The following is a 24092-nucleotide window of genomic DNA, read 5'->3' as shown; positions in this document are numbered from 1 at the left end:
AATTTTGGTTATTATTATTAAATTGTCCATTACTTTTTTGTTCTGATCCTATGTTAAGCAAGTGGCTTCTGTTGCCTATTATCAGGAGTAGAAATTTGAACACTTCTACCCAAAGATCTTGGTATCAGTCACCAAGAAAACATAATAGAATCTTAATGGAATGATATTTTATTCACATAGCAAAGAAATGGACAAGATAAACATTCAGAAAACAAAGATCATGGCATCTGGTCCATGGGAAATAGATGGAAAAACAGTGGAAACAGTGTCAGACTTTATTTTTTGGGCTCCAAAATCACTACAGATTCTGATTGCAGCCATGAAATTAAAAGACGCTTACTCCTTGGAAGGAAAGTTATGACCAACCTTGATAGTATATTAAAAAGCAGAGACATTACCTTGCCAACAAAGGTTCATCTAGTCAGGCTATGGGTTTTTCCCGTGGTCATGTATGGATGTGAGAGTTGGACTGTGAAGAAAGCTGATCGCCGAAGAATCGATGCTTTTGAACTGTGGTGTTGGAGAAGACTCTTGAGAGTCCCTTATACTGCAAGGAGATCCAACCAGTCCTTTCTAAAGGAGATCAATCCTGGGTGTTCATTGGAGGGACTGATGCTAAAGCTGAAACTCCAATACTTTGGCCACCTCATGCGATGAGTTGACTCACTGGAAAAGACTCTGATGCTGGGAAAGGTTGGGGCGGGAGGAGAAGGGGACGACAGAGAATGAGATGGCTGGATGGCATCACCGACTCTGTGGACATGAGTTTGAGTGAACTCTGGGAGTTGGTGATGGACAGGGAGGCCTGGCGTGCTGTGATTCACGGGGTCGTGGAGAGTCGGACACGACTGAGCGACTGAACTAAACTGAACTGAACCCAAAGATCTTGGTATCAGTCACCAAGAAAACATAACAGAATCTTAATGGAATGATATTTTATTCACATAGCAAAGAAATGGACAAGATTTGTTTCAGTAGTGTGTGTCAGTAGGTCCCTCCAGCACGTTCCATGGTGAGCAGGTGTCTCCTGGAAGCTGATGCAGTGCAATGGCCTGCATGCTTACCTCTTCTGAGGCTCAGAAGGGCCTACCTCCTCTCCATAGGGGGCCAATATGGTAATGGAGTTGGCCAGGTATCATATGACACACCCACTTAAGCAGAACAAAGGATTACATATTGAGTCTGAAACAGGGGAAGATATTCCTACACAGGGTGATGAGCCAAGTACAGGCTGTAAGCAGGCCATCTCTTGGTAAGGAAATACTCTGGGCCCAAGGTCCATTCTTATGGGACTAAGAGGATACAAAAACTATGCATAGGATACTATCTTTTTCAGCTTCTTATATTGTTTATTCCTTCTTTTTCCCCTTCTTTTTCCTCTTTGATAATTTTAAATGGACCTCTCTGAAAGTTGCTTAATCGAGTCAAGTTTATTTCCTCTTGTGGTTTATAAAATGTTAGTTTAAGTTTATTTGCCCATGGCTTGTATTTTCCATATAAGCTTGTGCTGTAGAATTGTCTCTGAGATATGTTTGTAGGTGATCCTGCCTAGGACCCTGTGTTTTTATTGGTTCTGAAATTGATTTTAAATTCTTAATTTTAGATTTCAGAATCATATTTGCAGGGTAACATATGCCCTACACATATGAGTAATAATGGGCTGAATTTTTATGATGTTTATCACCAGGCCTTAGGTGGATAGAAAATTTCCTCACTGCTTCCACAGGCTTGTGTTTAGAGCTTGTAACCTGAACCCATTCTAGAAGTGAATGTTAAAGCCTTAAACTCATTAAAGTTTATATCTGTATCATATATTACTGATTCTTTCAGATGCATTCCCTGCTTGTTCTAATTTTGGATTTCTCTTTTATTTCTGGAACTTTGTATTTCCCTCTCTTTAATTATGTGTTTAATCTATTATTTCTATGTACTGGGCTTGAAGTCAAGCCTTTCTGTGTTAGATTGGCCCATTATGTTCTTCACCTTAAGGAAATATCTTTAATGTATATCAGTGGTAAAATATAGTAAGCCGCCAATTGTGAGGTATTTTTTCTCTCCATATATTCTTGCTTTTCTCTTGTAGACAATGATAGAAGAGACTATTTTTAAAATAACATGCTATTCGTTCATCCCTTTCAAATTGTTTGTTTTGAAGAGAGGCTGATTCTGGCATCTTATCTCACTGAATTGCTGGTGCTTTTCTAGGCAGCTGTGCCACATGGCAGCAAAAACAAAAAAATGTTGGTACCTCTGCTGGCATTCATTAAAGGTGATGGAGTATTTTGATCTGAATATAGTCAACCATCCCCATATATGACATTTCGTGTGCATGATCATGGGGAAGAAAGGACTAGTACCAGAAACAAATATGAAATGCCTATACGTTCCATGGAAATAAAGGAGAGTGGAACAATTTTAGATAGCAATGTAAATCATGTTTACTAGTCTAGTGTAGTGTTTAAATAAATACAAAATATATTTTCTCTGATTTTCCTCCTGTGCATATTTCAGGACTTCCAACCATTTCTCCCCAGCTATTTTATAAATTTCTTACAGGGTGACTTACAATATGCCATTGAACTATTCCCCTTGATAGCCACGTGGCTCCTAGCATTTCCATCTGCTCCTTTTTTGGTCTGGCTGTGATACTGTCTCCACGCTGCTGGTGCAAAAATCACCAGTGTTACGAAGGCCCACTGAATGTTCAAAAGTCAGCTGACACAGAACATTCTCTTCTGTTTTTCTGATGTTTCAAATGCAGATGAGTCCAGCTTCCAGCATAACCTGTTAAATCTATTCTGTGCTCGAACATACTCCTGTTGTTTGAAAATAAGGGGAAAAATACTTTTCAAAGGCTTCTATCAACAAGAGTAATATAACTAATATTTGTTTCAAACTTCATATGTAAGTACTGGGTATTTAAGTGCATTCCTTATATTATCATACTCAAGCAGAGCAGATTTAAGTAACATTACTGTCTGGTTTTTCATTTAAAAAAATATAAACAAAAATTTTGAACTCGTTCAGATTCAGCAAGTAAAATAGTAAATTCTAGATTGAAAATCATATCTGCCTCAAAGCAGACCTCAAAATCTTAAACAGTATACCATTTTATGTTCTTTAAAATACATTTTTTGAAAGTTTATGTGTGCCTGCCACTGTGCTAATGTTTTACATGCTGTATTGCATTTTTTTCTTAGTAGCAAACCAAGAAAATAAGGTCTATTTTTTATTGTAATTCTAAGTTAGAGATTCAATTAAACTTTCAGACTCATTAAGTAACTCTTGATAACACAGTTAATAGCAAAAGTGGTTTAAATCAAAGTCTGTCAGGTTTTGGAGTCTTAACCATTGTTTGTTATATATTATCCAAAGTAATACTGTCTTGAATTCCCAATGATTTTCTGAACTTAAAATAAATTGTGTTATCATTTGTGTTTTCAAACACCCTTTCTAAGACTAAAAGTGAGAGAAAAACATTTAGAATCTATTTTCTTTGTCTATACTGATATTAAATTCTTGAATTAAAATTTTTATCCTTGATAAATTTTCCAAAGAATAAATTATTTCCTTCAGAAATTAACGAAAAATGGATCCCACTATGCTAAGCATCAAAATCCAAATATGACCACAGTTTGGGTTCAATCTTGGAAATTTACAGAAAGATAATAAAGTTTTTGTTTTTTTTAATTTGAGCGAAATGCTTGAGCATAAAAAGAGAAGTTGAATGCATGCATTAAGAAATTTCTTAACTTTATATCAAAAGCACTGAAAGTATATTGAATACTTTCTTTTCCTTTTGAAGCAGTAGAACTTTTCTTAATGTCCATTACATTTTCAACTTTAAGCTCAGACTATCATGCTATCTCTCTGTGTTAGGTTCAGTTGGCTTAAACGCTAAGAAAGAAATTTGGAGAACCTAATTTTCTTCTATGATTTGATATAGGTGTATAAAAATAGAAAATAATTAATCATTTGAAGAAATGTTGATTTGAAATCTATTTTAGTATTAGTGCTAATGTTCACCTGTATCAGTACATTTGTTGTCCAAAAAATGCAAAGGAATTTTACCAAGTCAAGGGACTTCCAAATACTAAGACCAAAGTATTATTTCTCAGATGTAATTAAAACCAAGTGACAGTTCAAGATTTTTTTTTTTTTCATCACTACTCTCTAATAAAGCACTGAAAAATCCCTGGAGGAAGTTATAAATGTTTCCAACAAACAAAATGAAGAGAAACATTAGTCAGTTTCAAGCCTCATTTACTCAGTGATGGGTGGTAACAATGTCATAAATCACTGAGTACCTTTTAAGTCATGTGATCTTTCGCTCCACAGGCCTTTCAATAATTTTTTTCCTTAACTAAAATGGAAATATTTGAAACATAAATATTTTTAAGAGCCCAAGAATGTGCAATAGGAACAATACATTAGAATAATGAAGAGTTCTAAAAAAAAATCCATATCAGTTGGCAGCTGTAGGTCATAAATATCACTTATTAATGATACTTGATAAAACCATCTTTATAAAGGAAAATGTGAGAGAAAAGCATATTTAATAACCAAATATGTGCTGTAGTACTTTGAGAGATAATTTCGGCATTTCCAAAATGAAATACACCTTCATTTTGACTAAACAATGTACCACTATTGCTTAGTTAATTAACTACTTATGCTTCTTCAGGATCTGTTCTAATACTCAGGATGGAAACAAGACATATTAATGAAGGTGTAAGATTATGAACAATGGTTTGTACTTTAAGCTTAAACCATGTAATGAGAGAGCATATTTTGAATAGAACAACCCTATTTAAATGCCACATATGAAACTGTAAATCATATGCGATTTATTTAAAGCTTAGATTCATTTCTCATTTTAAAATGTTACTTCCTTTTATTAATGGGAAGCACTATATAAAAGCCAAAGGCATTGCTAAAAGAAAATGGCATATCTGGAAAAATCATAAATAATGCTAAGCACTTTACATGTTAAGTCTAATAGATATACAAAATAATTACACACAAGTACTGTTTAATGAACATTATACATTTGAACGGTCTGCCGATATATTTGAAAACTTTGAAACAACTATGTCCAAAGGCTGTATCATTTTGGGCATCAGTATTGATTATGAGTTAAAAAATGCTTGCAGTTATTGCTTGAGTTAGTGAAAATATATCAACACATTTACATATTTTCCAGTTTAAATATAATATGTACATCTCTTTCATATGTAACTCTTGGTTACATTTTTTGTCCTTTTCTGTAATAATAGAGACTCTCATTCTCTTACTCGTTTTGTTACCCAGAATATATCCCTCAATATGGGTTTTAGAAGTGCAGAAAAGGAAATTTTTGGCTCCTTTGAAGATGTCACAGAAGTAATATCTTTCATAGCAAAAAGAGGCTTTAGACTTTCTGAATGTCTTTGGCAGAGTCTATAGCAATGGGTTTTATACTTTGGTAGCATTGAATTCAGAGAACAAATGACTGCTTTTGTGGGAAATGTTCACTTGTCCTTTTCTTCTGTCTTCTGAGGATGGAGTAAAAAAAAAAAAAAAACAGAAATGCTATAGAAACTAACCTCTCTGGTCTTTGTTGAATGTAGACAGTTTTTTGTTTTTTTTTTCCTCCTCTGTATAACCAGTTTTCTCAATGTAAGATCTAAAAATATGGGTTGCTTAAAAATTGTTTCAGCCCTTATTTTCTGAAATTATCATAAAGCTTTAAAAAGTTCCTTTTTTAAAGATAGATTGAATGAAACTCACTATCTAAATATTAAACTATTTACAATTACCCTGATGGAGTACAAAATATAAGTGGGCAGGTAAATTACTGTTTTACCAAAATATTTTTATATTAGCATCACATTTTTCGTGTTAGACTTGTGAGATGTAACATTGCTGGCAGAATAAGTGTTTAACAGCAATTAACGTCAAGAACCTAATCAGAGTTTAAATTTAAACCTAAAATGTATAGTCACACTTTTAGTGTATTCACACTAATAGTTAATTCCAGAAAACAAAAATATATTTTAAAAAAATCTAATGGAAGTAAATTGCTCTTTTTATATGACTATTCAATGTAGTTGATAAATTAGAAAATAAGGGTTGGATATGCCGTTTTAACCCATTTATCTTTATTATCACTATCAATCCCATCATCATTAACAGAAAGTTCCCTTTAAAGAAGTTATTTAGTTTGATGTTCAAATGTCTTTGTAAGTAGATAATTTGGAGTTCAAATTCCTACTCTGCCTCTTGAACTATTTAAGTAAGTTGGTCAATGTACTTAGTTTCTCATTTTATCAGTACTTTGAGTGGGATGGTTAAACACTGCCTTATGTATAATGAGCAATTAATAAATATTATCACTGTTACTTTGACTATTACTATATAATATGTTTTCTTCCAAACATAGCTCTATAAAGTTACTATAACTATCTCTTTTTTTGTAGGTTAAAAAAAATGGTTAAAGGGGGATGATTTGAGAGAATAACACTGGAACATACACATTACCATAAGTAAAATAGGTAGCCAGTGGGAGTTTGATAATCATATCAAGCCAGGAACCCAAGGCTGGTACTCTGTGACAACCTGGAGGAAGGGAAGTGGGAAGGGAGTTCAGGAGACAGGCCGCACAGCTATACCTATGGTAGACTCAAGTTGATGTATGGCAAAAATGATCAAAATATTGTAAAGTAATTATCCTCCAATTAAAATGAATAAATTAAAACAATTATCTTGGTGATATGTCTAGAAAGAGATAAGATAAGAAAATAAACACTAGTAGTCAGTCAACTCCAGAGCCAAAGCTACCTTAAGGTATACAGTGTTGTGCTGTGCTTAGTCACTTATTCGTGTCCAACTCCTTGTGACCCCATGGACTGTAGTCTGCCAGGCTCGTCTGTCCATGGGGATTATCCAGGCAAGAATACTGGAATGGGTTGCATGCCCTCCTCCAAGGGATCTTCCGAACCCAGGGACCAAACCTAGGTCTCCTACATTGCAGGTGGATTCTTTATCATCTGAGCCACCAGGGAAGCCCCTTTAAGGTAGTACCTAAATGTAAAACTAATACTATTTTATGTCTCTTAGTGAAAAGTACGCTCACTCAAAACAGGATTTATATGTGAAAAATGGGATATTGCCCATAAATATGTATTGGATAAACAGTTTCTCAAAAAGCATATTGTGTCCTCAAATGCAATGCAAACATACGACTGAATCTAATTAAAATGAAGAAGTAAATTTGGTTGAAACAAAATGAAACCATTTAAACAAATTTATAGAATAAATCTGATTAAAATATATTTTGAGAAAAAATACTCTTAATTCCAATCTTAGTTTTTCTTTTCTTATCTAAATGATACCAGCTCAGTTCAGTTGCTCAGTTGTGTCCGACTCTTTGTGACCCCATGAATCACAGCACGCCAGGCCTCCCTGTCCATTACCAACTCCCAGAGTTCACTCAAACTCATGTCCATCGAGTCGGCGATGTCATCCAGCCGTCTTGTTTGTCGTCCCCTTCTCCTCCTGCCCCCAATCCCTCCCAGCATGAGAGTCTTTTACAGTGAGTCAACTCTTCACATGGGGTGGCCAAAGTATTGGAGTTTCAGCTTTAGCATCAGTCCTTCCAATGAACACCCAGGATTGATCTCCTTTAGAATGGACTGGTTGGATCTCCCTGCAGTCCAAGGGACTCTCAAGAGTCTTCTCCAGCACCACAGTTCAAAAGCATCAATTCTTCGGCGATCAGCTTTCTTCACAGTCCAACTCTCACGTCCACACATGACCACTGGGAAAACTATAGCCTTGACTAGACGGACCTTGGTTGGCAAAGTAATGTCTCTGCTTTTTAATATGCTATCTAGGCTGGTCATAACTTTCCTTTCAAGGAGTAAGAGTCTTTTAATTTCATGGCTGCAATCAGCATCCACAGTGATTTTGGAGCCCCCAAAAATAAAGTTTGACACTGTTTCCCCATCTATTTCCTATGAAGTGATTTGTTTTCTGAATGTTGAACTTCAAGCCAACCTTTTCACTCTCCTCTTTCACTTTCATCAAGAGACTTTTGAGTTCCTCTTCACTTTCTGACATAAGGGTGGTGTCATCTGCATATCTGAGGCTACTGATATTTCTCCCGGCAATCTTGATTCCAGCTTGTGCTTCTTCCAGCCCAGCATTCCTTATGATATACTCTGCATACAAGTTAAATAAGCAGGATATAAAGAAATAATATCTGAGAATAAATTCTTATTTATGTCTAAGAGAATTTAATTATAAACAGATCTAACCACCAATGAAAATCAGGGGCCACTGGAAAGAAATAAATCTCCTATCACCATAGCAATCAATGTTTCTATCAGATCATGAATAATAAATAGTTTAGCCTATGTTTTAGAGGAAACTAAATAAAGGGATATGAATAAGGAACATTTACTCAACAGAGTTGCAGTGTAGTCCTGTGGAAGGTTAAAACAAAGTAAAATTTAAAGGTAAATCTTCTAGCTAAAATTATTCTAGAAAAAAAACAGAAGCATTACTGAGATTAAGTTGGTGATAGACTTAATCTTTAAGAGATGAAATACTAGATTGTCAATGGAAGATTCTAGAAAGGGACTTGGCTACATGAGTTGGGAATATAACACTAAGGCACATTCAGTTCAGTTCAGTCGCTCAGTCGTGTCCGACTCTTTGCGACCTCATGAATCACAGCACGCCAGGCCTCCCTGTCCATCACCAACTCAGGCTGTACTTTATTGGTCAATTTATATATGTCTAAGGTACAATCTGAGGTAAAAGTCTATAGGCTACTACCTAAAATATTTTAAAATGGAATCATTTCACAGGACCAAAAATTTAATATGATTAGCCTCATATATTCTGAGCCAAAATAAACCTTACAGAAAGAAAAAAAAAAAAATGAGAATAAATTTGAAATGAAGTAGCTCTCCAACTGATTGATTTAAAATTTCTCTTGGTACACAAATTAATCCCAAAAGAATAAATCCAATTCATTTAAGAAAGATACTGCATGAGAATTAGTAACAATATTGATATTAATTAGTAAAAAATTGTATGTAAATTAGTAACGAAATCTTTATAATATGCATTTGTAGTAAATGTCAATTTTACAGAAAAGTCCTGTAAGTGCTAATTGCATTCAATTAAGAATACTTTCATTCAAAGTCGCATGGGATATTTAAGTAAACATGAGAAAAATATAGACAATAAAGCACAGCTTGATAGAGAAGAAAAAACTCATTAGTTGCAAGACTTGAGTGTCCATGTAATAAACAGCTAAATATAACTTCACAAAGCATGATTGATATTTATGCCATCAGGAGTTATCTGATCTACCTAAATGCACTGCTAAATTATTGATGAATATAAAGTAAGCTGTGAATTCTTTGGATTGCTCAGTGGATGAAGTTGTTGTTGTCCAGTTACTAAGTCTTGTCTTATTCCTTGCAACCCCATGGACTGCAGCATTCCAGGATTCCCTGTCCTTCACTATCTCCCTGAGTTTGCTCAAACGCATGTCCATTGAATCAGTGATGTCACCCAACCATCTCATCCCTGAATTTGCTCAAACTCATGTCCATTGAATCAGTGATGCCGTCCAACTATCTCATCCTTTGTCACCCCCTCTTCCTCCTGCCCTCGGGAGGGCAGTATTTTTCAATACTGCCAGTCAATCTTTCCCAGTATCAGGCACTTTTCCAAAGAGTCAGCTCTTCACATCAGGTGGCCAAAGTATTGGAGCTTCAGCTTCAGCATCAGTCCTTCCAGGGAATATTCAGAGTTGGTTTCCATTTGTTCGATTGCTCAGTGGATGAAGTACAGGGCAGTTTTGAACCCAATGACATTCTGCCCCGAAGACTTTGATTAAACCATGTGGCTCTCTACCTAATATTTTAGGTGTTTCTTCAGCAGTCTCTAGAGTAGTCAAAATCAAAAGTTTCTTCTCACGAAGCACTGGTGTATCTTGCCAAACAGACTCCATCTGATAATCACTATGAAAGTGAAAGTCAGTTGTGTCTGACTCTTTCAAAGAGAATGCAGATACAAACTGATAATAGGGAATTTCCAATAGCTCAGTGGGTAAAGAATCCATCTGCAATCAAAGACTCACAAAGCGTTTGCCTACAATGCAGGAGAACTGGTTTCAATCCCTGTATTGGGAAGATCCCTGGAGGAGGGCATGACAAGCCACTCCAATATTCTTGCTTGCAGAATCACTTGGACAGAGGAGCCTGGTGGGCTACAGTCCATGGAGTCGCAAAGAGTCAGATACAACTGAAGCAATGTAGCACAGCACATTTTGAAATATTCTCAAACACATTAAGGGAATAAATAGAGTTTTAAATGAACTCTAATCTGTTTTCCCCCTCTAATATTACAACGTACCTAGGCAAAAATCCTTGCACATCTTACTGTATATTGTTCTAGGTCAAGAGATTCTGTATCACCTGACTCTTGAAGTTATGTATCTAATAGTCTTTTGAGAAGGGTTTTGTTTTCCTCATAAAAAATATAAATTTCTTAATTTTTCTATTATACATGTTTTCTTCATTTACATTATTCAATTCATGATTTAATTACATAGATTCACCTAGTCAATAGTCTATGTTTAATATACTTAATATCATAATCATCATTACAATAACAACATTGTAATATTGTAATAATCATTACAATAGCAACAATGATGACAGCAATATCTCTATCAGTTTCCTACTGCTGCTATAACAAAGTATCACAAAATTATTGGCTGGAAGTCCTAAAATCAATGTGTCAGGAATACTGTGTTCTTTCTGGAAACTTTAGGGAAGAATCTTGTTTCTTTGCCATCCCCAATGTGATGGTATTTGGTGGTGGTGGCTGGCTTAGTCACTAAGTTTTGTCCAACTCTTGGGGACCCCTGGACGGTAGTCCACCAGGCTTCTCTGTCTATGGAATTCTCCAGGTAAGAATACTGGAGTAGGTTGCCATTTCCTTCTCCAGGGATCTTCCTGACCCAGAGATCAAACCCACATCTCCTACATTGGTATGGATTCTTCACCACTGAGCCACTAGTATGGTATTTGGAGGTGAGATCTTTGGGAGATCTTTTTGGGGATGATTGGTCAGCTCTGCCCCATGAATGGGGTTAAAAAAAAGAAGAAGAAGAGGTCCCAGACAGCCCTCTTTGTCCTTTCATTATGTAAGGACACAGTGAGAAGACAGCTGTTTATGGATCCAGAAACACATCCTCAACAGACACTGATTCTGCTGAGTGCCTCAACTTTGGAGTTCCTAGCCTCTGCAATTGTGATAATTTTTTTTTCTGTTTATAAAGCCACCTAGACTGAAGTATTTTTAGCAGCCTGATGGACTAGGACACACACTTACTATATACCCAAATATAACTCAGAAGATTGGAACATCTTTGATTCCAGTATATTTTAGTTATATCTGAGACCTTTTGCCATTACTCAGTGAAGTCTGAGTGCCAGCTACACAGATAGCAAGGGAATTCCCTATAAACTCTTTGACATGCTCATAATCTGGCTGGGGATGAAAACAGAAATGCAAGTAAAGCCAAAGAGATCCTTGTGTGATTAATATTATAGTATCTTTAATTATCCCTAAGATAAATGCTAGGTTACTTTCTCTTCTTTAATGAGGTAAAAACATGAAGTGGGTTTAAAATGGCACAATTCAAAGGATAAATCATTAGGAGATTTACAAAAGAAGTGGTATTTGATCTAAATGTTCAATGACTTTAGTTATTAAAGTTAGAAGAAGAAAAGCTATGGGAATTCTATAGAAGCAAGAACAGGGGTCTATGTTTGAGAAATCGAAAGTAATTCTCTCTGGATCCAGCATGAATCATGTAAAGGTTTATGTGGGAAATACAGAGGAAATAGTATTGGTAATAGATCACAAAAGCCTTAAACCCCAGGCAAGATGACTTTAGCTTTCTTGTATACACAATGAGGAGACATTGAGAATTTTTGAGCAGGCAAGTAACATGATTAGATAGGTATGTGCTTTGGTGTGATTCAGTTGACATATATATGCAGAATGAATGAAGTGTGTTTGAATGATTGCAAAGACATCTGAAAGACTTACTTGATTAGACTGACACACATTGCATGTACTAATTGTTGTTCCTTCTGCTAAGAATGCTAAGTCTCCAGATCTTCAATTTCTTCTAGATCCCAATTTCTGCTGAACTGTCACCTCTTCAGAGAGAATTTTCCTGACTCTTTCTCTGAGATATTCCTTCAATCACCCTCTTACCTTTTTTGTTCTTCATCCTAGCATGTATCTCTGCCTTATTATATATCTAACTTGCTTAATTTGTTTCCTTACTAGAACCCAAACTCTAACAGAACAGTGGCTTTGTCTATCTTGTTTACCACAGCACCTCTAACCTAAAATAGGAAACAACACATTTTTATTAAAATGAATAAATGACTTGAAGACTAAGAATACAGATCAAGGCAATAACATCATTGACAGAAAACAAGACACCAAAGATATCTATTATACTAGAAAGTATTGAAAATACTCACACCCTGCCCTCACTAAGCATTTTAGACTTATATAAATATATTCAAATGCATTTAAAGGTAATCTCAAAATTTAACACCTAACTTTCAAAACTATCCCTAGTCAGTCCTACATATTTTCATCTTAGCTTAGCAGTCCTGAATTATTTAATTCCCTGGTCCCAAATTTAATCTGACACCCTCACCATTGTTTGACTTTCATACTGACTCTTAGCTGGAATTTAGATTTTAAAGGGTATGATGAAAGTTTCTTGTTTCAAGTTTTGCTCCCCAGAAACATCTTTCTAATCTGTAGATAATCTTCAAAGGGTAAGGGTAAATCAGGTTGAAATTCAATGAACTATCAGTCTTCAGACTCAAGGAAGTACACAGAGATGTTGGTGTCATTTCCCCCCTATCAAAAATTTAAATATTCCACCTTCATTCAGAAACTGTTTAAGGGGACTTCCCTGTCAGTCTAGTGGTTGATTCAAAATTCCCAATGCAGGGGGCCTGGGTTCATTTTCTGGTCAGAGAACTAAGATCCTACATGCTGCTTGGCAGGGCCAAAAATAAATAAATGAATAAAAATTAAAAGACACCAATTAAAAAAATACTTAAATAGTATCTATTGTAATGTGGCTAACTTAGATTTAAGATGAAAATGAACCTTTCAAATGCATGTCACACAAAAAACAATTCCATCCATTTAGATTTCAGGGGAAGGTTCAGTTTAAAGTAAGAAGTAAAAATCCATGTCAGAAACCAGAAAGTTAAACTGTGTTATGCAAAGCACTATTTTTCAAAGTGTACCAGTTTTTACACTATACCAAAATAAATTTAAACAATGCATTCAAAATATGTAATTTATATTGCTTTTCACAGTTTTTATTGTCACTTTGGAAAAATTGGTAGCTTTTTTTCCCCCTAATGTAGCTTAGAAGTATGACCTTAGCTATATATAATAATCAAAAATTCATGCTTACCCTAATTGCTTTGATTTATTCATGGCCTTAAATATTAAGGCAGTTCTTTGTGCTTTAAGAAAATAAGTACTAACTATTAGGTTCATAAGATTCATTTATTTTGAGTTAAAAATAACAAAGTAGTTGTTAGTCAACTAATATGTTGATTTCCTTATTGCAGTTTAGGATTAGAAGCAGTAAGAACAAGAGAATTATTTAGATAAAGAATATTGATTAGCATGATGAAAACTTAATACAACTTCTTTTCTGTTGCTCAAAACAGTATTTTTTATAGATTTGAGATTCAATACTATAAACTGCCTGTGATATCTGAAAAACTTATTAGATAAGGAGAAAACTTGATCTGAGGAAATCATCCTCTATCTCTTCCATAACTTGCAAATCCAAAACTGAGAGATGAGAAAGGGTTTAAGCAATAAGCATAGGTTTTGAAACATTAATTTGATTTTCTGCTATTTAAAAATACCTATGTATTAAAAAGGGTAAGAAAACTTTTAGCTTTAATTGCATTTCTTTCTCATGAAGAGCTGAATTTTAATGGATCATTCCATTATTGAATAATTTCTTATTTTGAAATCTTCCAGACACTTTCAGAGTAAAAAGGTTGATATATTCTTACTTAGCTCTTTTGGTAAAATATGGACTTAAGCACCTGCTACAAAACTATAGCCATTTTTCCCCCCTTTGAAAGGGAAAAGTGAAAGTGTTAGTCACTCAGTTGTGTCCAATTCTTTGGACCCCACAGACTGTTCCCACCAGGCTCCTTTGTCCATGGAATTCTCCAGGCAAGAATACTGGAGCAGGTAGCCATTTCTTTCTCAAGGGGATCTTCCTGACAAAGGGATCAAATGCAGGCCTCCCACATTGCAGGTAGATTCTTTACCATCTGAGCCACCAGGGAAGCCCCTTTTTTTCTTTAAATTTTCCTTAATAAAATATATTTTTATCTGTACACTTTAGCATTCTGAATATAGCTTACTGTAGCCCTGCTTTTCAGTTAATGCAGTTATATAACTATCATCTAGCTATGGTTTTTCCAGTGGTCATGTATGGATGTGAGAGTTGGACTATAAAGAAAGCTGAGCACCGAAGAATTGATGCTTTTGAACTGTGGTGTTGAAGAAGACTCTTGAGAATCCCTTGGACTGCAAGGAGATCCAATCAGTCCATCCTAAAGGAGATCAGTCCTGGGTGTTCATTGGAAAGTCTGATGTTGAAGCTGAAACTTCAATACTTCGGCCACCTGATGAGAAGAGCTGACTGATTGGAAAAGACCCTGATTCTGGGAAAGACTGAGGGAAGGAGGAGAAGGGGATGACAGAGGATGAGATGGTTGGATGGCATCACTGCCTCAATGGACATGGGTTTGGGTAGACTCCGGGAGCTGGTGATGGACAGTGAGGCCTGGCGTGCTGTGGTTCATGGGGTCACAAAGAGTTGGACACGACTGACCGACTGAACTGAACTGAGCTATCATTTTTCTTAGTTATACCTGACTTACTGTGCTATAGGAATCAACCTGATTTAGTCATGACCTGATTTATTTGTCAGAGTTGAGTACAAAATGAAAAAGCAAATATAATTATTTTCTGTAAAAATAAAGCAAACTAATCATTAATTACACTAAAATTATTAATTTTGTGTCTTTCTCTCCTGGACTATAAAATTCTTGATGACCATGTCATTTATTTTTTAAAACTTTAAACTTTATCTCCAGGATATAGCACAAAGAATGACATATAAAGTTACATATTATATGCTATTTAACCAAGCCTAACAATCATGGCATCACCGACTCTATGTACACGAGTTTGAGTGAACTCCGGGAGTTGGACAGGGAGGCCTGGTGTGCTGTAATTCATGGGGTCGCAAAGAATCGGACATGACTGAACAACTGAACTGAACTGAAAAATCAAAAATTTAGAACATGGAAAGTAGTGAAAAAGTTTAATATGAAGAAGAAAAACCTAATTGTTTTCAAAATTTTAAAAAATGTTTCAAATGCATTCATTAAAATCATTATTACTGTTACCATTTATCCTATGGAGCTGATATGACTTTTTATTTTACAGAAGAGGAAGCTGGGGTTTAAGGAGGTTATGAAATTTCCCCAAGTTTATAGAAACTAGTGTGTGCTGATAGATCAGGATTATATACAGCGATCTAGTTCCAAAGGCAAAGTATTAACTGCTACTATACTGCTTCTACTGCTACACAGATGAGTAACTAAAACAGAGCTGATCTTGGTCCAGTGTATAGAACAGGAAACAGCTGAGTGTCTCTGAATATATTAATATCAAATCAACTTTTTTTTTTTTTAACTCATATGTGTGGGAAGATTTCTTTCTTTGTTTATGATCTATTTTTTTTAACTAAACTCCTCGAAAGTAAAACTTGGATGTCGTCTTAACCACTACATGTTGTACCTAGAAGTAGACGAAACATTATTATTGGTCTTAGCTCTTTTGGATTGCTATTAAAAAATACCACAACAGAAATTTATTTCTCACAGTTTGGGAAGCTGGCCAGTCCAAAATCATGGCACCAGCATGGTTACAGTCAATGCTACAGTCTTTGGATTTCTCATTGGCTCTTTACATAATGGAAAGGCTGAGGAGCTCTGCGGAGTCTCTTTTATATGGGCACTAATCCCAATTATGAGGGTTTGACCCTCATGACCTAATCACCAATACCTAAAGTATTATATTTCAACATATGGATTTTGGAAAGTAACATTCAATCCATGGCAGTATTGAACTGGAGTTGTACCCAGGAAGAGCGCAATGAATCTTTATTGAATTAATGAATGTGTGGTAATTCAAGGAATGAGTGTCACTAATGAGAAAATTCACTGCTGAATTGAAACTGAAATATTATTACAATATTACTTCTCACTACTTGCCCAAGATGAAGGGTGATATTTATAGTTAGAATAGAGGAAAAATAAAAAAAAAATGTATAGTTTCAACATCTGCAATACTTTAAAGACCAAACAGATGCTAGTAGCTTAATTCTCTGTCAAGGAGTAAAGAAATCAAATAATCCAGATTCAAAGAAGTATTCAAACATGTAATAGTTGTGTGATGTGCAATGAATCACTTAATCCCATCTCTAAGAGGCAATAATGATAGTCTCTGACTCTTAGATTTGTTGTGAGATGAACATATTACTGGAGCTTCCAGATGGCTCAGTCAGTTGGGAAGCCACGTGTAATTCAAGGCAGACACAGGAGGCAGGACTTGGGTGTGATCCCTGGGTCAGGAAGATCCCCTGGAGGAGGAAACGGCAACCCCTCCAGTATTCTTGCCTGAAAAATACCATGGACAGAGGAACCTGGCAGACTACAGTACAAAAGGTGGCAAAGAGTCAGACAGGACTGACTAAGCATGCATCTATGAATATGTTACCAGACAATAAAGCCCTTAACTCAGGGCTTAGCTGCTGCTGCTGCTGCTAAGTCACTTCAGTCGTGTCCGACTCTGTGTGACCCCATAGAAGGCAGCCCATCAGGCTCCCCCGTCCCTGGGATTCTCCAGGCAAGAACACTGGAGTGGGTTGCCATTTCCTTCTCCAATGTGTGAAAGTGAAAAGGGAAAGTGAAGTCGCTCAGTCATGTCTGACTCGTAGCGACCGCATGGACTGCAGCCTACCAGGCTCCTCCGTCCATGGGATTTTCTAGGCAAGAGTACTGGAGTGGCTTGCCGTTGCCTTCTCAGGGCTTAGCATATAATAATAATTTAAAAGAACTGTTGTATTGTTTTAGGGTAAACTCTAGCTTTCAATTATATTCAATTATTTTATAAAGCATTTTTTCAGAAACAAAAGATAATTCATATATTCAGTAATATACATTTTATCTCCTTTACAGATAAAATAAGTTTTGTTTAATTATTTCTAAGAGACTGATTTTCTCTTTTTGATTAATTTTTCATATTGCACATTGCTAAATAAATGTAAACTGTTTCATTTATAAATTTAATTTTAGTAGTATTCATGTATATGAATAATTGTATCAAACTGCTAATTCTTTTTTTTTTGGTAATTAATTTATTTTTTATTGGAGGCAAATTATTTTACAATATTATATTGGTTGGTTTTGCCATACATTGACATGAATTCGCCCCGGGTTTACATAAGTTCCCCCTCCTGAACCCCCCTCCCACTTCCCTCCTCTCTTTATCCTCCCTCTGGGTCATCCCCGCATGCCAGCCCCAAGCATCCTATAACATGCATTGACCCTGAACTAGTGATTTGTTTCACATATGACAACTTACGTGTTTCAATGCCATTCTCCCAAATCATCCCACCCTCACCCTCTCCCATAGAGTCCCAAAGACTGTTCTATACATCTGTGTCTCTTTTGCTGTCTCGTATACAGGGTTATAATTTGCATCTTTCTAAATTCCATATATATGTGTTAGTATACTGTATTGGTGTTTTTCTTTCTGGCTTACTTCACTCTGTATAATAGGCTCCAGTTTCATCCACCTCATTAGAACTGATTCAAATGTATTCTTTTTAATGGCTGAATAATACTCTATTGTGTATATGTACCAAAGCTTTCTTATCCATTCGTCTGCAGATGGACATCTAGGTTGTTTCCATGTCCTGACTATTATAAACAGTGCTGCAAAGAACATTGGAGTACATGTGTCTCTTTCAATTCTGGTTTCCTCGGTGTGTATGCCCAGGAGTGCGATTGCTGGATCATATGGCACTTCTATTTCCAGTTTTTTAAGGCATCTCCACACTGTTCTCCATAGTGGCTGTACTAGTTTGCATTCCCACCAACAGTGTAAGAGGGTTCCTTTCTCTCCACATCCTCTCCAGCATTTATTGCATGTAGACTTTTGGATAGCAGCCATTATGACTGGTGTGAAATGGTATCTCATTGTGGTTTTGATTTGCATTTCTCTGATTATGAGGGATGTTGAGCATTTTTTCATGTGTTTCTTAGCCATCTTTATGTCTTCTTTGGAGAAATGTCTGTTTAGTTCTTTGGCCCATTTTTTGATTGGGTCATTTATTTTTCTGGAATTAAGCTGCAGGAGCTGCTTGTATATTTTGAAGATTAATCCTTTATCCGTTGCTTCATTTGCTATTGTTTTCTCCCATTCTGAAGGCTGTCTTTTCACCTTACTTATAGTTTCCTTTGCTGTGCAGAAGCTTTTGATTTTAATTAGGTCCCATTTGTTTATTTTTGCTTTTATTTCCAATATTCTGGGAGGTGGGTCTTGGAGGATCCTGCTGTGATTTATGTCGGAGAGTGTTTTGCCTACATTCTCCTCTAGGAGTTTTATAGTTTCTGGTCTTACATTTAGCTCTCTAATCCATTTTGAGTTTATTTTGGTGTATGGTGTTAGGAAGTGTTCTAGTTTCATTCTTTTACAAGTGGCTGACCAGTTTACCCAGCACCACTTGTTAAAGAGACTGTCTTTTCTCCATTTTATATTCTTGCCTCCTTTGTCAAAGATGAAGTGTCCATAGGTGCGTGGATTTATCTCTGGGCTTTCTATTTTGTTCCATTGATCTATATTTCTGTCTTTATGCCAGTACCATACTGTCTTGATGATTGTGGCTTTGTAGTAGAGCCTGAAGTCTGGCAGGTTAATTCCCCTAGTTCCATTTTTCTTCCTCAAGATTGCTTTGGCTATTAGAGGTTTTTTGTATTTCCATACAAATTGTGAGATTATTTGTTCTAGTTCTGTGAAAAATATCGTTGGTAGCTTGATAGGGGTTGCAATGAATGTATAAATTACTTTGGGTAGTATACTCATTTTTACAATATTTATTCTTCCAATCCATGAACATGGTATATTTCTCCATCTATTAGTGTCCTCTTTGATTGCTTTCAGTAGTGTTTTATAGTTTTCTATGTACAAGTCTTTTGTTTCCTTAGGTAGATATATTCCTAAGTATTTAATTCTTTTCGTTGCAACAGTGAATGGAATAGTTTCCTTAATTTCTCTTTCTGTTTTCTCATTATTAGTGTATAGGAATGCAAGGGATTTCTGTGTGTTGATTTTATATCCTGCAACATTACTGTAATCATTGATTAGCTCTAGTAGTTTTCTGGTAGAGTCTTTAGGATTTTCTGTTTAGAGGATCATGTCATCAGCGAACAGTGAAAGTTTTACTTCTTCTTTTCCAATTTGTATTCCTTTTATGTCTTTTTCTGCTCTGATTGCTGTGGCCAAAACTTCCAGAACTATGTTGAATAGTAGTGGTGAGAGTGGGCACCCTTGTCTTGTTCCTGACTTTAGGGGAAATGCTTTCAGTTTTTCACCATTGAGGATAATGTTTGCTGTGGGTTTGTCATATATAGCTTTTATTATGTTGAGGTATGTCCCTTCTATTCCCACTTTCTGGAGGGTTTTTATCATAAATGGATGTTGAATTTTGTCGAAGGCTTTCTCTGCATCTATTGAGATAATCATATGATTTTTATTTTTCAGTTTGTTAATGTGGTGTATTACGTTGATTGATTTGCGGATATTGAAGAATCCTTGCATTCCTGGGATAAAGCCCACTTGGTCATGATGTATGATCTTCTTAATATGTTGTTGGATTCTGATTGCTAGAATTTTGTTAAGGATTTTTGCATCTATGTTCATCAGTGATATTGGCCTGTAGTTTTCTTTTTTTGTGGGGTCTTTACCAGGTTTTGGGATTAGGGTGATGGTGGCCTCATAGAATGAGTTTGGAAGTTTCCCTTCCTCAGCAATTTTCTGGAAGAGTTTGAGTAGAATAGGTGTTAGCTCTTCTCTAAATTTTTGGTAGAATTCAGCTGTGAAGCCGTCTGGACCTGGGCTTTTGTTTGCTGGAAGATTCCTGATTACAGCCTCTAGTTCCGTGCTTGTGATGGGTCTGTTCAGATTTTCTATTTCTTCCTGGTTCAGTTTTGGAAAGTTGTACTTTTCTAGGAATTTGTCCATTTCTTCCAGGTTATTCATTTTATTGCCATATAATTGCTGATAGTATTCTCTAATAATCCTTTGTATTTCTGTGTTGTCAGTTGTGATCTCTCCATTTTCATTTCTAATTTTATTGATTTGGTTCTTCTCCCTTTGTTTCTTGCTAAGTCTGGCTAGTGGTTTGTCAATTTTATTTACCTTCTCAAAGAACCAGCTTTTGGCTTTGTTCATTTTTGCTATGGTCTCTTTTGTTTCTTTTGCATTTATCTCTGCCCTAATTTTTACAATTACTTTCCTTCTAATAACCCCTGGGGTTCTTCATTTCTTCCTTTTCTAGTTGCTTTAGATGTAGAGTTAGGTTATTTAGTTGACTTTTTTCTTGTTTCTTGATGTGTGCCTGTATTGCTATGAACTTCCCCCTTAACACTGCTTTTACAGTGTCCCAGAGGTTTTGGGTGGTTGTGTTTTCATTTTCATTCATTTCTATGCATATTTTGATTTCTCTTTTGATTTCTTCTATGATTTGTTCATTATTCAGCAGCGTGTTGTTCAGCCTCCATATGTTGGCATTTTTAATAGTTTTTCTCCCGTAATTGAGATCTAATCTTACTGCATTGTGGTCAGAAAAGATGCATGGAATGATTTCAACTTTTTTGAATTTACCAACGCTAGATTTATGGCCCAGGATGTGATCTATCCTGGAAATGGTTCCGTGTGCACTTGAGAAAAAGGTGAAATTCATTGTTTTGGGGTGAAATGTCCTATAGATATCTATTAGGTCTAACTGGTCTATTGTATCATTTAAAGTTTGTGTTTCCTTGTTAAATTTCTGTTTAGTTAATCTATCCATAGACGTAAGTGGGGTATTAAAATCTCCCACTATTATTGCATTATTGTTAATTTCCCCTTTCATACTTGTTAGTAATTGTCTTACATATTGCGGTGCTCCTATGTTGGGTGCATAAATATTTATAATTGTTATATCTTCATCTTGGATTGATCCTTTGATCATTATGTAGTTTCCTTCTTTGTCTCTTTTCACAGCCTTTGTTTTAAAGTCTATTTTATCTGATATGAGTATTGCTACTCCTGCTTTCTTTTGGTCTCTATTTGCATGGAATATCTTTTTCCAGCCCTTTACTTTCAGTCTGTATGTGTCCTTCATTTTGAGGTGGGTCTCTTGCAGACAACATATATGGGGGTCTTGTTTTTGTATCCATTCAGCCAGCCTTTGTCTTTTGGTTGGGGCATTCAGCCCATTTACGTTTAAGGTAATTATTGATAAGTACGATGCCGTAGCCATTTTCTTTATTGCCTTGGGTTCGAGTTTATACACCCTTTCTGTGTTTCCTGTCTAGAAAAGATCCTTTAGCATTTGTTGGAGAGCTGGTTTGGTAATGCTGAATTCTCTCAGCTTTTGCTTGTGTGTAAAGCTTTTGATTTCTCCTTCATATTTGAATGAGATCCTTGCTGGGTACAGTAGTCTGGGCTGTAGGTTATTTTCTTTCATCACTTTAAGTATGTCTTGCCATTCCCTCCTTGCCTGAAGAGTTTCTGTTGAAAGATCGGCTGTTATCCTTATGGGAATCCCCTTGTGTGTTATTTGTTGTTTTTCCCTTGCTGCTTTTAATATTTGTTCTTTGTGTTTGACCTTTATTAATTTGATTAATATGTGTCTTGGAGTATTTCGCCTTGGGTTTATCCTGTTGGGGACTCTCTGGGTTTCTTGGACTTGGGTGATTATTTCTTTCCCTATTTTAGGGAAGTTTTCAACTATTATCTCCTCAAGTATTCTTTCATGGTCTTTCTTTTTGTCTTCTTCTTCTGGGACTCCTATGATTCGAATGTTGGAGCGTTTAACATTGTCCCAGAGGTCTCTAATATTGTTCTCATTTCTTTTAATTTGTTTTTCTTTTTTCCTCTCTGTTCCATTTATTTCTACAATTCTATCTCCTAGCTCGCTTATCCTGTCTTCTGCCTCTGTTATTGTACTCTTTGTTCCCTCCAGAGTGTTTCTGATCTCATCTATTGTATTATTCATTGTATATTGACTCTTTTTTATTTCCTCTAAGTCCTTCTTAAACCTTTCTTCCATCTTCTCCATCCTTTTCTCCAGGTTATTTATCTGTAACTCCATTTTGCTTTCAAGATTTTGAATCATTTTCACCACCAAAATTCGAAATTCTTTATCAGGTAGATTCCCTATATCTTCCTCTTTTGTTTGTGTTGGTGGGCATTTATCTTGTTCCTTTACTTGCTGGGTATTTCTCTGCCTCTTCATCTTGCTTATAATGCTTTGCTTGGGGTGGCCTTTCCCTCTTCTGGCCATTTGTGGAGATCTCTTTATTATGTAGTTTCCTCTCTGTGTGTGGGGTTGGACAGGTGGCTTCTCAAAGTTCCCTGGTTATGGAAGCTTGTGTCGGTGTTCTGGTGGGTGCAGATGAATTTGTTCTCTCTGGAGTGCAATGAAGTGTCCAGTAATGAGTTATGAGATGTCAGTGGGTTTGGAGTGACTTTGGGCAGCCTGTATATTGAAGCTCAGGGCTAGTTTCCTGTGTTACTGGAGAATTTGCGTGGTATGTCTTGCTCTGGAACTTGTTGACCCTTGGGTGGTGCTTGGTTTTAGTGTAGGTATGGAGACGTTTGATTAGCTCCTATCGATTAATATTCCCTGGAGTCAGGAGTTCTCTGGTGTTCTCAGGATTCGGCCTTAAGCCTCTTGCCTCTGGTTTTTAGTCTTATTCTTGGAGTAGCCTCTAGACGTCTCTATCTGTCATTTCCAAGGTGGTTCCCTCTGTTTTAGCTTCTGTTTGCTGGTCTCTTCAGTGTCTAATTTCTGCCCTGATACTAGGGGGTGGGTGGACACTTTTTAAGGCTCAGTTGTTCAGTCCTGTTCTGGGAAGGGAGGAACGCTGCAGTCGAATCTCTGGCGTTTGTGGGGAGTGCTTGCAGCGTCTCGGCCACACTGGGTTTGCCCCCGCTCACAGCACGTATGCTGTCCCAGTCTATACTGCACAGGCTCTAGGTTGCTCTGCCGGGAACTCTCTGAGGCTGGCGCCGGGTTGTATGCACTTCCCAGGTCTGAGCGGCTCAAGTTCAGGTTCTCAGGTACTCCACAAAGGCGCAGACTTGGTTGGGCCTGCGTTTTGTGCCTTCCCCGGTCCGAGCAGCTCAGGGGCCAGGTGTTTGGCAAGCACGGTCTCTGCGACTTATCACCTCCCCGGTCCCCGCCACTCAGTTTTCTGGGTGTACAACCGGCGCACCTTCTCAGGGGGATATCGACCGGCCCGAGCCCAAGAAGTCCTGAATAGCAATAAGCCTGTCGGCAGTTTGTATCAGATGCCTTTCTGGGGCTGCAGTTGCCCGCTCCAGCTCTGGCTGCGCTCCCTGCCTGTCTCGGCGGGGGATGGGGGATGGACCAGCCGCAGCCGGCTCACTCTGCTCAGTCCTTTATTCTGTGAGCGGGGCTGGCCGAGTCATAGGTTAGAGCTTTCCGCCTTTTCGTGGGGAAGCTATCCCACAGTCTGCTTTGCTCTCCCCAGTTCTCTCAAATTGTTCTCGCAGCATTCAAGCCCAGTCCTCTCTCTAAGCAGTTCAGCCGGCTCCTCCCTGCCCAGCCCCCACTTGCTAATGGCGTATGCAGGTGTCTG

The sequence above is a fragment of the Moschus berezovskii genome, chromosome 4, assembly GCF_049115385.1.
Source record: "Moschus berezovskii isolate FMDL1 chromosome 4, NW_MosBer_1.0, whole genome shotgun sequence".
NCBI classification, from domain to species: Eukaryota; Metazoa; Chordata; class Mammalia; order Artiodactyla; family Moschidae; genus Moschus; species Moschus berezovskii.
Note: the sequence above shows the minus strand (reverse complement) of the source record.